Source organism: Rhinichthys klamathensis, unplaced genomic scaffold (genome assembly GCF_029890125.1).
Source record: "Rhinichthys klamathensis goyatoka isolate OS25496 unplaced genomic scaffold, OSU_Roscu_1.1 h1tg000638l_1, whole genome shotgun sequence".
In the NCBI taxonomy this organism is placed as follows: Eukaryota; Metazoa; Chordata; class Actinopteri; order Cypriniformes; family Leuciscidae; genus Rhinichthys; species Rhinichthys klamathensis.
Genome location: NW_026607084.1, coordinates 131,550 through 150,000, shown reverse-complemented (window position 1 = coordinate 150,000; position 18,451 = coordinate 131,550). Strand labels below are relative to the sequence as shown.

General features: G+C 49.2%; 1 protein-coding gene across 1 annotated transcript in view; it reads right to left on the bottom strand.

Annotated features, from left to right (window-relative positions):
- The window catches only part of filip1l (filamin A interacting protein 1-like), a 77,499-nt gene that overhangs the window by 17,074 nt on the left and 41,974 nt on the right, over positions 1-18,451 (bottom strand). The window lies entirely within an intron of this gene.

Genomic DNA, 18,451 nt, shown 5'->3' with positions numbered 1-18,451 from the left:
GAGAGACTCAGTGCGAGAGACTCAGTGCGAGGGACTCAGTGCGAGGGACTCAGTGCGAGAGACTCAGTGCGAGAGACTCAGTGCGAGGGACTCAGTGCGAGGGACTCAGTGCGAGAGACTCAGTGCGAGGGACTCAGTGCGAGAGACTCAGTGCGAGGGACTCAGTGCGAGGGACTCAGTGCGAGAGACTCAGTGCGAGGGACTCAGTGCGAGGGACTCAGTGCGAGAGACTCAGTGCGAGAGACTCAGTGCGAGTGTGAGAGACTCAGTGCGAGGGACTCAGTGCGAGGGACTCAGTGTCAGTGCGAGGGCCTCAGTGCGAGGGACTCAGTGCGAGAGACTCAGTGCGAGGGACTCAGTGCGAGGGACTCAGTGCGAGGGACTCAGTGCGAGGGCCTCAGTGCGAGAGACTCAGTGCGAGGGACTCAGTGACTCAGTGCGAGAGACTCAGTGCGAGAGACTCAGTGCGAGGGACTCAGTGCGAGGGACTCAGTGCGAGAGACTCAGTGCGAGGGACTCAGTGCGAGAGACTCAGTGCGAGGGACTCAGTGCGAGGGACTCAGTGCGAGAGACTCAGTGCGAGAGACTCAGTGCGAGGGACTCAGTGCGAGGGACTCAGTGTCAGTGCGAGGGACTCAGTGCGAGAGACTCAGTGCGAGAGACTCAGTGCGAGGGACTCAGTGCGAGGGACTCAGTGCGAGAGACTCAGTGCGAGGGACTCAGTGCGAGGGACTCAGTGCGAGAGACTCAGTGCGAGGGACTCAGTGCGAGGGACTCAGTGCGAGGGACTCAGTGCGAGGGACTCAGTGCGAGGGACTCAGTGCGAGAGACTCAGTGCGAGGGACTCAGTGCGAGAGACTCAGTGCGAGGGACTCAGTGCGAGAGACTCAGTGCAAAGGAACTCAGTGCGAGGGACTCAGTGCGAGAGACTCAGTGCGAGGGACTCAGTGCGAGGGACTCAGTGCGAGGGACTCAGTGCGAGGGACTCAGTGCGAGAGACTCAGTGCGAGGGACTCAGTGCGAGAGACTCAGTGCGAGGGACTCAGTGCGAGAGACTCAGTGCAAAGGAACTCAGTGCGAGGGACTCAGAGCGAGAGACTCAGTGCGAGGGACTCAGTGCGAGGGACTCAGTGCGATTTACGCATCAGTGACTCAGTGCGAGAGGACTCAGTGCGAGGGACTCAGTGCGAGGGACTCAGTGCGAGAGACTCAGTGCGAGAGACTCAGTGCGAGAGACTCAGTGCGAGAGACTCAGTGCGAGGGACTCAGTGCGAGAGACTCAGTGCGAGGGACTCAGTGCGAGGGACTCAGTGCGAGGGACTCAGTGCGAGAGACTCAGTGCGAGGGACTCAGTGCGAGGGACTCAGTGCGAGGGACTCAGTGCGAGAGACTCAGTGCGAGGGACTCAGTGCGAGAGACTCAGTGCGAGGGACTCAGTGCGAGGGACTCAGTGCGAGGGACTCAGTGCGAGGGACTCAGTGCGAGGGACTCAGTGCGAGAGACTCAGTGCGAGGGACTCAGTGCGAGGGACTCAGTGCGAGGGACTCAGTGCGAGGCACACCCGTCGGAGACTCAGTGCGAGGGACTCAGTGCAAGGGACTCAGTGCGAGGCACACCTGTCGGAGACTCAGTGCGAGGGACTCAGTGTGAGGGACTCAGTGCGAGGCACACCCGTCGGAGACTCAGTGCGAGAGACTCAGTGCGAGGGACTCAGTGCAAGGGACTCAGTGCGAGGGACTCAGTGCAAGGGACTCAGTGCGAGGGACTCAGTGCGAGGCACACCCGTCGGAGACTCTGCTAAACTCTATTCTTCATCACTCTAACGGAACGCCAGCTGCTATTCTCAACACTGATGCGTAAATCTGCTGATTAAATATGAAACATGTTAAACTTACATCAGACTTTCTCTCTCTCTCTCTCAATTTCAATTTCAATTTCAATTTAGCTTTATTAGCATGACTGTGTAACACAATGTTGCCAAAGCATATTAAATATAAATAATAAAACAAACAGTGAACATATATGTATAAATCATGTCATATGTAGCATTGTAAATATATAGATAAATAAACACAATCTATCTTAATAAATAGATAAATAAATACATTTGATCACTCTGGAGAATTAGCTGTCTCTGGCGTTGTGAATAGCTAGCACATATTTAGCCGCTAGTGCAGCTGTATTTACATCTTCTCCCAGTAAGAAGGACATTTTGTCAGTGTCGCTCAGTTCATAGAATGATGGGATCAAGGCTTCAAATTTGGGCAGAAAAGTGTCTCTTATACTGGTATATTTAGAGCAGAAAAGCAGAAAAAATTTCTCTCTCTCTCTCTCTCTCTCTCTCTCTCTCTCTCTATCCCTCTCACACACACACAAGCACACAGAAACACACACGCACACACACAAACACACGCAGCGATTAAACCATCAACAATACTAATATAACTATTTTGAAATACTAATACATAGAGAAATTTAGGAAGATTAAACACGATCAAGCAAACAACTTTGTATCTTTTTTAAAAACACTTGGACTGAGTGTCTGAACAATCATAGAATCTCACTGCGTGTCTGTGATTGATAATGTGTGAGTGTGTGTGTGTGTTTAAAGAAACAGCCAGATGTTTATATGGTTCTCGCGGCTGCAGCTGATTACCTGACAAGAATGACATCATAACTGAACCCATATGAGCTGATGATCTCACCGCTCAAGAGTGTGTGTGTGTGTGTGTGTGTGTGTGTTTCTGTGAGTGTCTTTCATCCTCATCGAGCTTCATCACCGAACACTCGTATGATCCTGTGATGATGATGATGATGATGATGATGAGGGTAGGTGAACACTGAGGACTCACACAGAAACAGTCTACACTAAACACACACACACACACACAGTCTGGAAGCGCAAGTTTCCTCAACACACGTCACTCCCATGTTCAGATCATCACTGACTGCGCTGTCAAAGGTCACACAAGGTCAAAGGTCAAGCTGTGACTGGCGTGTTGAGTGGCTCTTCAGGAACGTGACGTGTGTGAAACATCATCAGACCGTGCGAACGCTCGTCATCTGTGTGTTCAACTGCACTGAACTCTGACATGGCTTTATGGGAACTTTATATCCCATAAAAAACTGCTGGATGCCCAAATGTGCATCAATTCAAACAATGCACATCAAAAACTTGAGGAAGTTTTTTATCCGATAAGAAGACGTGCACATAAACTGAATAAATCCCTCGATGTGTGGCTTCCCCTCAGCGGAGGCTGTGATTGGATAACTGGAGTAACCAGCGGACCAATGGCGTCGCAGCGTCTCTAATGCTGGTTTGGTGTTTCTGAAAGTCGGAGTGTGTGTTCAGGGTGATTGTGTGTAATTCCCTCCAGAAGCGTCTCACACACACGAGTGTGTTCCTGAACGCTAGAGAACACGACAGCGTTTACTGTGTTTCGTCTGACGCTCGACACACACTTGTTTATGATGACGCTCAACACACACTCGTTCATGATGACGCTCGACACACACTCGTTCATGATGACGCTCGACACAAACTCGTTTATGATGACGCTCAACACACACTCGTTCATGATGACGCTCGACACACACTCGTTCATGATGACGCTCGACACACACTCGTTTATGATGACGCTCAACACACACTCGTTTATGATGACGCTCGACACACACTCGTTCATGATGACGCTCGACACACACTCGTTCATGATGACGCTCGACACAAACTCGTTTATGATGACGCTCGACACACACTCGCTCATGATGACGCTCGACACACACTCGTTCATGATGACGCTCGACACACACTCGTTCATGATGACGCTCGACACACACTCGCTCATGATGACGCTCGACACACACTCGTTCATGATGACGCTCGACACACACTCGTTCATGATGACGCTCGACACACACTCGTTCATGATGACGCTCAACACACACTCGTTCATGATGACGCTCGACACACACTCGTTCATGATGACGCTCGACACAAACTCGTTTATGATGACGCTCAACACACACTCGTTCATGATGACGCTCGACACACACTCGTTCATGATGACGCTCGACACACACTCGTTTATGATGACGCTCAACACACACTCGTTTATGATGACGCTCGACACACACTCGTTCATGATGACGCTCGACACACACTCGTTCATGATGACGCTCGACACACACTCGTTCATGATGACGCTCGACACACACTCGCTCATGATGACGCTCGACACACACTCGTTCATGATGACGCTCGACACACACTCGTTCATGATGACGCTCGACACACACTCGTTCATGATGACGCTCGACACACACTCGTTCATGATGACGCTCGACACACACTCGTTCATGATGACGCTCGACACACACTCGTTCATGATGACGCTCGACACACACTCGTTCATGATGACGCTCGACACACACTCGTTCATGATGACGCTCGACACACACTCGTTCATGATGACGCTCGACACACACTCGCTCATGATGACGCTCGACACACACTCAATCATGATGACGCTCGACACACACTCGCTCATGATGACGCTCGACACACACTCGTTCATGATGACGCTCAACACACACTCGTTCATGATGACGCTCGACACACACTCGTTCATGATGACGCTCGACACACACTCGTTTATGATGACGCTCAACACACACTCGTTTATGATGACGCTCAACACACACTCGTTCATGATGACGCTCGACACAAACTCGTTTATGATGACGCTCGACACACACTCGCTCATGATGACGCTCGACACACACTCGTTCATGATGACGCTCGACACACACTCGTTTATGATGACGCTCTACACACACTCGTTTATGATGACGCTCGACACACACTCGTTCATGATGACGCTCGACACACACTCGTTCATGATGACGCTCGACACAAACTCGTTTATGATGACGCTCAACACACACTCGTTCATGATGACGCTCGACACACACTCGTTCATGATGACGCTCGACACACACTCGTTTATGATGACGCTCAACACACACTCGTTTATGATGACGCTCAACACACACTCGTTCATGATGATGCTCGACACAAACTCGTTTATGATGACGCTCGACACACACTCGTTCATGATGACGCTCGACACACACTCGTTCATGATGACGCTCGACACAAACTCGTTTATGATGACGCTCAACACACACTCGTTCATGATGACGCTCGACACACACTCGTTCATGATGACGCTCGACACACACTCGTTTATGATGACGCTCTACACACACTCGTTTATGATGACGCTCAACACACACTCGTTCATGATGACGCTCGACACAAACTCGTTTATGATGACGCTCGACACACACTCGCTCATGATGACGCTCGACACACACTCGTTCATGATGACGCTCGACACACACTCGTTCATGATGACGCTCAACACACACTCGTTCATGATGACGCTCGACACACACTCGTTCATGATGACGCTCGACACAAACTCGTTTATGATGACGCTCAACACACACTCGTTCATGATGACGCTCGACACACACTCGTTCATGATGACGCTCGACACACACTCGTTTATGATGACGCTCGACACACACTCGTTTATGATGACGCTCGACACACACTCGTTCATGATGACGCTCGACACACACTCGTTTATGATGACGCTCAACACACACTCGTTCATGATGACGCTCGACACAAACTCGTTTATGATGACGCTCAACACACACTCGTTTATGATGACGCTCGACACACACTCGTTCATGATGACGCTCGACACACACTCGTTCATGATGACGCTCGACACACTCGTTCATGATGACGCTCGACACACACTCGTTCATGATGACGCTCGACACACACTCGCTCATGATGACGCTCGACACACACTCGTTCATGATGACGCTCGACACACACTCGCTTATGATGACGCTCGACACACACTCGTTCATGATGACGCTCGACACACACTCGTTCATGATGACGCTTGACACACACTCGCTAATGATGACGCTCGACACACACTCGTTCATGATGACGCTCGACACACACTCGTTCATGATGACGCTCGACACACACTCGCTCATGACGACGCTCGACACACACTCGTTCATGATGACGCTCGACACACACTCGCTCATGATGACGCTCGACACACACTCGTTCATGATGACGCTCGACACACACTCGTTCATGATGACGCTCGACACACACTCGTTCATGATGACGCTCGACACACACTCGCTCATGATGACGCTCGACACACACTCGTTCATGATGACGCTCGACACACACTCGTTCATGATGACGCTCGACACACACTCGTTCATGATGACGCTCGACACACACTCGTTCATGATGACGCTCGACACACACTCGTTTATGATGACGCTCGACACACACTCGTTCATGATGACGCTCGACACACACTCGTTCATGATGACGCTCGACACACACTCGTTTATGATGACGCTCGACACACACTCGTTCATGATGACGCTCGACACACACTCGTTCATGATGACGCTCGACACACTCGTTCATGATGACGCTCGACACACACTCGCTCATGATGACGCTCGACACACACTCGTTCATGATGACGCTCGACACACACTCGTTCATGATGACGCTCGACACACACTCGTTCATGATGACGCTCGACACACACTCGTTCATGATGACGCTCGACACACACTCGTTCATGATGACGCTCGACACACACTCGTTCATGATGACGCTCGACACACACTCGTTCATGATGACGCTCGACACACACTCGTTCATGATGACGCTCGACACACTCGTTCATGATGACGCTCGACACACACTCGTTCATGATGACGCTCGACACACACTCGTTCATGATGCGCTCGACACACACTCGCTTATGATGACGCTCGACACACACTCGTTCATGATGACGCTCGACACACACACGTTCATGATGACGCTCGACACACACTCGTTCATGATGACGCTCGACACACACTCGTTCATGATGCGCTCGACACACACTCGCTTATGATGACGCTCGACACACACTCGTTCATGATGACGCTCGACACACACTCGTTCATGATGACGCTCGACACACACTCGTTCATGATGACGCTCGACACACACTCGTTCATGATGCGCTCGACACACACTCGCTTATGATGACGCTCGACACACACTCGTTCATGATGACGCTCGACACACACTCGTTCATGATGACGCTCGACACACACTCGTTTATGATGACGCTCGACACACACTCGTTCATGATGACGCTCGACACACACTCGTTCATGATGACGCTCGACACACACTCGTTCATGATGACGCTCGACATACACTCGTTCATGATGACGCTCGACACACACTCGTTCATGATGACGCTCGACACACTCGTTCATGATGACGCTCGACACACACTCGCTCATGATGACGCTCGACACACACTCGTTCATGATGACGCTCGACACACACTCGTTCATGATGACGCTCGACACACACTCGTTCATGATGACGCTCGACACACACTCGTTCATGATGACGCTCGACACACACTCGTTTATGATGACGCTCGACACACACTCGTTCATGATGACGCTCGACACACACTCGTTCATGATGACGCTCGACACACACTCGTTCATGATGACGCTCGACACACTCGTTCATGATGACGCTCGACACACACTCGTTCATGATGACGCTCGACACACACTCGTTCATGATGCGCTCGACACACACTCGCTTATGATGACGCTCGACACACACTCGTTCATGATGACGCTCGACACACACACGTTCATGATGACGCTCGACACACACTCGTTCATGATGACGCTCGACACACACTCGTTCATGATGCGCTCGACACACACTCGCTTATGATGACGCTCGACACACACTCGTTCATGATGACGCTCGACACACACTCGTTCATGATGACGCTCGACACACACTCGTTCATGATGACGCTCGACACACACTCGTTCATGATGACGCTCGACACACACTCGTTCATGATGCGCTCGACACACACTCGCTTATGATGACGCTCGACACACACTCGTTCATGATGACGCTCGACACACACACGTTCATGATGACGCTCGACACACACTCGTTCATGATGACGCTCGACACACACTCGTTCATGATGACGCTCGACACACACTCGTTCATGATGACGCTCGACACACACTCGTTCATGATGACGCTCGACACACACTCGTTCATGATGACGCTCGACACACACTCGTTCATGATGACGCTCGACACACACTCGTTCATGATGCGCTCGACACACACTCGCTCATGATGACGCTCGACACACACTCGTTCATGATGACGCTCGACACACACTCTTTCATGATGACGCTCGACACACACTCGTTCATGATGACGCTCGACACACACTCGTTCATGATGACGCTCGACACACACTCGTTCATGATGACGCTCGACACACACTCGTTCATGATGACGCTCGACACACACTCGCTCATGATGACGCTCGACACACACTCGTTCATGATGACGCTCGACACACACTCGTTCATGATGACGCTCGACACACACTCGTTCATGATGGCGCTCGACACACACTCGTTTATGATGACGCTCGACACACACTCGTTCATGATGACGCTCGACACACACTCGTTCATGATGACGCTCGACACACACTCGTTCATTATGACGCTCGACACACACTCGTTCATGATGACGCTCGACACACACTCGTTTATGATGACGCTCGACACACACTCGTTCATGATGACGCTCCACACACTCTCGTTCATGATGACGCTCGACACACAATCGTTTATGATGACGCTCGACACACACTCGTTCATGATGACGCTCGACACACACTCGTTTATGATGACGCTCGACACACACTCGTTCATGATGACGCTCGACACACAATCGTTTATGATGACGCTCGACACACACTCGTTCATGATGACGCTCGACACACACTCGTTTATGATGACGCTCGACACACACTCGTTCATGATGACGCTCCACACACTCTCGTTCATGATGACGCTCGACACACACTCGTTCATGATGACGCTCGACACACACTCGTTTATGATGACGCTCGACACACACTCGTTTATGATGACGCTCGACACACACTCGTTTATGATGACGCTCGACACACACTCGTTTATGATGACGCTCGACACACACTCGTTCATGATGACGCTCGACACACACTCGTTCATGATGACGCTCGACACACACTCGTTCATGATGACGCTCGACACACACTCGTTCATGATGCGCTCGACACACACTCGCTCATGATGACGCTCGACACACACTCGTTCATGATGACGCTCGACACACACTCTTTCATGATGACGCTCGACACACACTCGTTCATGATGCGCTCGACACACACTCGCTCATGATGACGCTCGACACACACTCGTTTATGATGACGCTCGACACACACTCGTTCATGATGACGCTCGACACACACTCGTTCATGATGACGCTCGACACACACTCGTTCATGATGACGCTCGACACACACTCGTTCATGATGACGCTCGACACACACTCGTTCATGATGACGCTCGACACACACTCGTTCATGATGACGCTCGACACACACTCGCTCATGATGACGCTCGACACACACTCGTTCATGATGACGCTCGACACACACTCGTTCATGATGACGCTCGACACACACTCGTTCATGATGGCGCTCGACACACACTCGTTTATGATGACGCTCGACACACACTCGTTCATGATGACGCTCGACACACACTCGTTCATGATGACGCTCGACACACACTCGTTCATTATGACGCTCGACACACACTCGTTCATGATGACGCTCGACACACACTCGTTTATGATGACGCTCGACACACACTCGTTCATGATGACGCTCCACACACTCTCGTTCATGATGACGCTCGACACACAATCGTTTATGATGACGCTCGACACACACTCGTTCATGATGACGCTCGACACACACTCGTTTATGATGACGCTCGACACACACTCGTTCATGATGACGCTCGACACACAATCGTTTATGATGACGCTCGACACACACTCGTTCATGATGACGCTCGACACACACTCGTTTATGATGACGCTCGACACACACTCGTTCATGATGACGCTCGACACACACTCGTTCATGATGACGCTCGACACACACTCGTTCATGATGACGCTCGACACACACTCGTTTATGATGACGCTCGACACACACTCGTTTATGATGACGCTCGACACACACTCGTTTATGATGACGCTCGACACACACTCGTTTATGATGGAGGGAAAGAGAAGGATTGCAGAATCTCACAGTATTATTACTGATATTAATGCTCCAGGAAGTGATGATTCTGTTCTCTTGAACACGTGGGACGGAAACGCTGCTTTATTAACACATGATTTATGCCATATTCCACTTTTGCACACAAGGAACGGCGTAATGAAGAGTGACGTCTCACTGCAGACCCGCTTTGATCATCTGTGCTTAAACATTATATTATATTATATGGCTTTAGCATTGGAAGGCAAGCGTAACATGACCAATAAGTTGCCACCTGTTCTAGCAAGACATTACACGCAGAAGACAATATTCCTCCGCCCAGGCGAGCAACCACCAAGAAAAGGTGTTAACACCAATTCTCGCCCAGGACAACTGGAAGCTGCTAGGGACTGGAAGATGCTGGCTGATCTTGACCAACGGCTTATTTTTCCACCTGAGATTGCCACCACTAACCTACGACCAGATATTGTTTTGTGGTCTGGATCAGCACGCATTGTTCAACTGATAGGATAGGGTTAACAGTGCCATGGGAGGATGCGGTAGATGAGGCATATGAGAGGAAGAAACTGCGGTATGCTCATCTGGCCACTGAAGCAGAACAGCGAGGATGGAGAGTCCAGGTTTATCCAGTGGAAGTGGGTTGTCGAGGTTTTGTGGCACACTCTACAACCCGGTTCCTCAGAGACATCGGATTCAGCGGCCAAGAGTTGCGTCGCACAGTAAAGAACTTATCTGAAGCAGCAGAGAGGAGCAGCAACTGGCTGTGGTTGAGACGGAAAGATTCTAGCTGGCTGTGTACAGGCCGCCACGCTACGGTTTCGTAGAGTTCTTGAAAACTTGCAGAGTCTGTTGGTTTATTTGGATAGTTTGCATAGTAATTACAGTCATTACGTTCCTGTGGATATTGCGTGAATGACGGGTGGTTGGGTAGATATTGTGTTTTGCGGTAGGTGGTATGCCATACGGAACCGTTGCCACTGAAACTGCATATTAACGCACCAGTGGGGCTCGACAGCCTTAGTCAAACGGGTTGGCGCGTATGGTCGGGTTGCGGAGAGATTGTGAGATTGTGGTTAGGTCTCAGCAGCAGGAGGGATGTAGAGGTCAGTAAGCTGGACTGAGATGAGTGGGGGACGGAGGGGGGGGGGGGGGGGGACTCTGGGACGCCAGAGTCACTGTCGAGCCCTCTTGAGGTGTCGTGGGCTAGTCGACGAAACACTGAGGACGGAAGGTGCCCACTTGAAGACCCTAGAGATGTCCCCTACTCGGCTCAATCCAGACGGTTGTCGTGCTGGTCCTGTAGTTGCAGCCGTCGTGTGTACTGACGTGCCAAGTACACTGCTGCCGTTAACGCCGGACAGAAGGGGAGTCACACCACCATACGGAAAGAAGCGTAAATGGATGGAGAAGCATCGGTTACTGTAAAGCTACGTCTTAGTTTTGCTTATCTTGGTGAAAGCCGAGTACAAATCAGCATGAAGTTTTAACTTCTACTCTAGTGTAATGGAAATCATATATTATATATAAAATATATTCTATTCTATTCAATTATATGCAATTCAGACTAATATGAAATATGGACAGACTGCAGAAAACATCCAAACATCCTTCAATAAACACACATTTACTGGAGATGCACAGTGACTTAAGTCTTGTTCTCTGAAAAATTAATGAATAATTAAGAAGCCATTATCTGCCAATGACAGAAAGCAGTTCTTGTTTGTTTATGGAATATTACAGTGTTTATTCTGTGTGATTTATGGGTGCACATCATCATTATTGTGTTAATAATGTTGAATCAGAATCAGTTCCTCTTCAGCTTCTCTTCTCTTCTCTGATGACGAGGGTGGTGCTTTAACCTGTCACTCACATGAGATCAGCCAATAGCAAACCACTACCATCCAACCAGCCAATCAACTCCGCACAGACACAATCAAGCCCCGCCCACTTGTGTTCTTGTTCCTGAAGCGTTTCACTCGATATACGACACAATAGAGGAGAGAAGATGAGCGAAACTTCCCTTTATATAAACTTTATGTTTATTTTTCTGACTCCATTGGCAGATATTTGTTCTTCTTTTAAGCATAAACTCACTTCACTGAGTGTCTCAGGAAACAAGCATGTAAGAGCAGGAGAACACCAACACTAAAACACACACACACAGGTTGGAGTGTGTGAGAAAACACACATCCCCTCGACCGCAGTAAAACATGCGACACGAGTTACACTGAACGACTTCCTCTGACACACAGATTCCTGAGATCCACAACATTCCTTACAAGGCCAGAGATCTACACAGGGGGCGGGGTCTCGAAAGGGGGCGTGAACTCCAAGAAGGGGCGGGGTTTCCCAGTGCAAAGACTTTCGCTATTGGCTTCATCCAATTGTCATTGACTTACATTTCAAAATAAATGTTCGTAATTTAAACATTGTTTCTAGTTGATATTAAAACAAAACATTTATAAAATATGCTGCGGCCAGAGCTTGTGGGCAGCGTTTAAACAAAATGCAACAAAACTGTCCGGTGAAGTCCGGTTGGGAAGTTCTGGACGGCCCGGCTCAGAGATCTCATATCACATGATCTCATTAACTGCTGATCTCCTGAACGTTGGGTTGCTTCAGCACAGTGAGTTTCCCTGGAGAAGGTCCGGTTTAGGGGTCGGAGTTTGTAGTGGTTTAAGCTGAACTGGATCGGGGGGGAAATCATGCATGCGTATCGTGTGCCTGTCAGTCAATGAGAGGAGGCCCCGCCTTGTTCTGGAGCTCCGCCCACATCTGGAGATATTTGCAGTTTTACCCTTCTTAGGCATTCGGCTCTTTCCAGGGAACAACATCAGTGAGGGAGAGGAGAAAACGAGACACAGTGTGTGTGTGTGTGTGTGTGTATATGTGTGTGTGTGTGTATATATGTATGTGTGTGTGTGTGTGTGCGTGCGTGAGTGCGCGTGTGTGCATGTGTGTGTGTGTGTGCGTGCGTGAGTGAGTGCGCGTGTTTCCGTGTGTGTGTGTGTGTGTGTGTGTGTGTGTGTGTTGCATGTGTGTGTGTGTGTGTGTGTGTGTGGCTGTGTGTGTGTGTGTGTGTGCGTGTGTGTGTGTGCATGTGTGTGTGTGTGTGGCTGTGTGTGTGTGTGTGTGTGTGTGTGTGTGTGTGTGGCTGTGTGTGTGTGTGTGTGCGTGTGTGTGTGTGTGTGTGTGTGTGTGTGTGTGTGTGGCTGTGTGTGTGTGTGTGTGTGTGTGTGTGTGTGTGTGTGTGTGTGTGCGTGCGTGTGTGTGTGTGCGTGCGTGTGTGTGTGTGGCTGTGTGTGTGTGTGTGGCTGTGTGTGTGTGTGTGTGTGTGTGTGTGTGTGTGGCTGTGTGTGTGTGTGTGTGCGTGTGTGTGTGAGTGCGCGTGTGTGCGTGTGTGTGTGTGTGTGTGTGTGGCTGTGTGTGTGTGTGTGTGTGTGTGGCTGTGTGTGTGTGTGTATGTGTGTGTGTGTGTGTGTGTGGCTGTGTGTGTGTGTGTGTGTGTGTGGCTGTGTGTGTGTGTGTGTGTGTGTGTGCGTGTGTGTGTGTGTGTGTGTGTGTGTGTGTGTGTGTGTGTGTGTGTGTGTGTGTGTGTGTGTGCGTGTGTGTGTGCGTGTGTGTGTGTGTGTGCGTGTGTGTGTGTGTGTGTGTGTGTGTGTGTGTGTGTGGTTACACAGATATGTAATCACATTACGCCATGCACTGACGGCCCGGGGCCGAATGACCTCACGTCACTGACACACATCTGCAAACACGTCTGGAGTGTTTGATTTGGCATCGACCAACATTCACTCGCTCGCTTCAGGAGAAGATCACTGACACAAAGACAGAAAACACCAGATCTACAGGTAACCGGTTTGGGTTTGAGACTAAAGTGACTCGATCACACACACACTCGCACTCACACATATATACACACACACCGTTCCTCGAACTGTGCTCTGCTTTATCTAACTCCGTCCCTCTGGAGACCGAGTCTCTCGATCGCGAGGCCGGAGAGTGTGAATCCATCTGATATTTTTACTCACGCCGCGTTGGGTTCATCTTTAAAAAGGCTCCGCTTCTGCTCACGGATATATCATCAGCCAAGGCTTATTTTCAGCCTCTCAGACTTATTTTTAAGGGCCTTGTAAGGAAATGAAAATGGAAACATCATTAGCTAAATATGAGTCCGGATATACACACGACAGATCCGAGTCCAGCACTGAGACAGCAGAAGCTGTAACGTCCCGAACGGGGATCGAACATGAGAGAGACAGACTCGTGTGTGTGTGTGTGTGTGTGTGTGTGTGTGATGGCAGGAAATGATGTCATGCTGCTAGAATGAATCCTGCAACAGCAGAGGAACTGCAGACTGCACTTCAAACATGTGAAGGATATAAACAATCAGATTAAAACACATACTGAAAAATGCTACATTAAAATATATAATGTTAAAATAAAAATACATACATACACACACAAACACAAACCCGACCCCTAAACCTACCCATCACACACACACACACACACACACACACACACACACACACACACACACACACACACACAAACACACACACACGTTAGTTGCGTTGCTTCACTGTCATTCATTAACCCTCTCCTGTGGCCTCATGGGACAGTAAAGTGTCCATCAAATGCTCAGTTCAGAATCTCACAGGAATCAGAAGGTCAAACGGTTATTGTTCACACACTGTTCAGCTCACACACACACACTGTCCAGCTCACACACACACACTTTCCAGCTCACACACACACTGTGCATTCACACACACTGTTGAGCTCACACACACACACTGTCCAGCTCACACACACACACACTGTTCAGCTCACACACACACTGTCCTGCTCACACACACACACTGTTCAGCTCACACACACACTGTTCAGCTCACACACACATACTGTCCTGCTCACACACACACTGTTCAGCTCACACACACACTGTGCATTCAGACACACTGTTCAGCTCACACACACACACTGTCCTACTCACACACACACTGTTCAGCTCACACACACACTGTCCAGCTCACACACACACACTGTCCAGCTCACACACACACTGTCCAGCTCACACACACACACTGTCCAGCTCACACACACACTGTGCATTCACACACACTGTTGAGCTCACACACACACACTGTCCAGCTCACACACACACACACTGTTCAGCTCACACACACACTGTCCTGCTCACACACACATACTGTCCTGCTCACACACACACTGTTCAGCTCACACACACACTGTGCATTCAGACACACTGTTCAGCTCACACACACACACTGTCCTACTCACACACACACTGTTCAGCTCACACACACACTGTCCAGCTCACACACACACTGTTCAGCTCACACACACACTGTTCAGCTCACACACATACTGTCCAGCTCACACACACACTGTTCAGCTCACACACACACTGTCCAGCTCTCACACACACACTGTCCAGCTCACACACACACACTGTTCAGCTCACACACACACTGTCCTGCTCACACACACACACACACACACTGTCCAGCTCACACACACACACTGTTCAGCTCACACACACACACACACTGTCCAGCTCACACACACACACTGTTCAGCTCACACACACACACACTGTGCAGCTCACACACACACACACTGTGCAGCTCACTTTCTACACGTACACTAGGGTTTGCGTACTGTGCGCATGATGTTAAATATCATAACTCGCATAGTACGCACACACTGTACACACTGTACACACACTGTACACACTGTACACACACACTGTACACACTGTACACACACAGCGCAAACATTTTCTGCAGTACTTAGTTTGTCCACAAGGTGGCGACACTGATCTACAGCTGAAACTAAAGGCTGTAAGGCCGGACTGACCTCTCTCTCTCTGGTGAACACACACACACACCCACACACACACACACACACACACACTGCTCTGACTGACTGTTACAACCCTCGCTGTAGAGAAGCAAAGGACAAAACGACCAACGTCTGCAAATCAAAAGTAAAGTTTATTAAATTATAAAAGGAAATGGGGACTATAGAGATGACTGCAAGAGCAGAGAGAGAGAATGAGCATGTGTCCTGGATATAAGATTGGCCTCCTCCAGGTGATACCAATTAACCAGTTAATTGCAGGTGAGCCACCAGGCAACTGCAACCAAACACAGATCGAACACTCCTTTATAACACGCCCACCCTTATACGTTGCTATAGGACAACCTAATGCAACACCAACATGTACAGCAACACGTAAACAAGGGCAGACACGTAGACCTTGATAAGGCATCTGCCAACACATTGTCCTTTCCACGAATGTCACGAAGTTTAAGATCATAACCCTGCAAAAACAAACTCCATCGCATTAAACGCTGGTTGGAATGTCTCTGTGGAGAAAAACTAAAGGATTATGATCAGTGTACGCAATAAGTGGAATATAAGAAACGTCATCAAGATGATTCAGAGCAAGAATAAGGGCCAAAGCTTCCTTTTAAATTGTAGAATGCTTCTGATGGATATCAAATTTTGTTGAAAAATAGCACATAAGATTCTCAACTCTTGGAGAAGTACAGCACCCACGCCAAAATCCCCAGCACCCACAGCTAGCTTGAAGGGTCTGTTGAGATCAGGGGCGGCGAGAGTAGGAGAACGGCTCCACAAAGCCTTCAGATTTCCTAAGGCCGGCGGACATGACTCTTGACCCTGGGAATAAGCAGGTTACGGTGGAACGGTGGAAACATTTGGCTAGGAAACCTTTTAATTCACTCCGAGATGATGGTACAGCAAAATTCACAACTGCTCCTACTGGAGACACATGACCACCATGGCCAACAACTTTTCCCAAGTAAGTTACTGCGGCTTGTCCACACTCACACTTATGGCCCTAATTTAATGATCTAAGCGGTCTAAAAGGGTTGTCCCTATTCTCTTAATGAGTAATTGGTGTGTTTTAGGCGTAACGTGAAATAAACCAACCAGAGGCTCATCTCCCATTCCCTTTAAAAGCTAGTTGTGCTCGCGCCATGGCGGATTGGCTATTTACATGGAGGAATCTACAAGCGGAAAAACTGAACGCTTCTCTGGCGAGGAAACGGATCTGCTCGTGCGCGAGTAGACCATCTACAGGACAATCTGGATTCCACCATATCTTTACACAATATTACATTGTAATCCTTTTATTTTTAATATTTGGCTAGTTTATGTGCGGCTGCGCGTCCCGCCTATAGGCGCACATTACTAACGCGCTCTTTAAATAACAAAAAAAATACTGCACCATTGACTTTAGAGCAGGTTTCAGATGGTCAACGGCTCAGTCTATTTCAGTTCCTCAAAATAGCAAAGGTCCATCATTGCGCCTGAACACACACTCGTTCTCAGACCAGCAGCCCATGGGCGCACAAATAGGCGCAGATCCATTTGCTATTTAAACAACGTGGAGCAGGACGTGAAAATGATAACTGCGTCGGGCTGAAACTAGCGAAACACACTTGCTTGGCGCTGCCCTGCACCAGGTGTATGATAGAGCCCATTGAGAGGTTAAAGGTCAAATTTGCAGCCGTTGAACACATCCCCAAGCTGGGCCACGTGTTGAGACCAGGTAGAACTATAAATAACCAAATAATCAAGGTAAGCCTCGCATCCTGCAACTCCTTCCAACACCTTATTTCCCTTGCGCTGGAAAGTGGCAGGGGCATGTAGCCATCCAAATGCTATAACCTTATAATAACAGAAGTTGTCCGGCGTCACAAAAGCAGAGATCTCACGGGACAGTGGAACCTGCCAGTGGCCTTTAAAAGGTCTAACTTCGTAACAAAGGGTGCAAAACCAACTTGATCTATGCAGTCATCTAGCCATGGGAGAAGATAGCAGTCAGGCTTGGCATTTACATCTGTACAAAACAGAAAAGAAGCATCATGCTTCTCAACTAGTAAGCATGGTGAACTCCAAGCACTAGAATTCGGTTCAGCTATGCCATGTTCTAACATACACTCTCCCTCTTTGACCAAAAGCTGGCGTTTAACAGGATTTACCCTATATGGGTGTTGTTTAAGAGGGGTAGCTTGACCCACATCAATGCCATGCTCTAGCACATTTGTACAAGATGGAACAGAGAACAAGGCCAAACG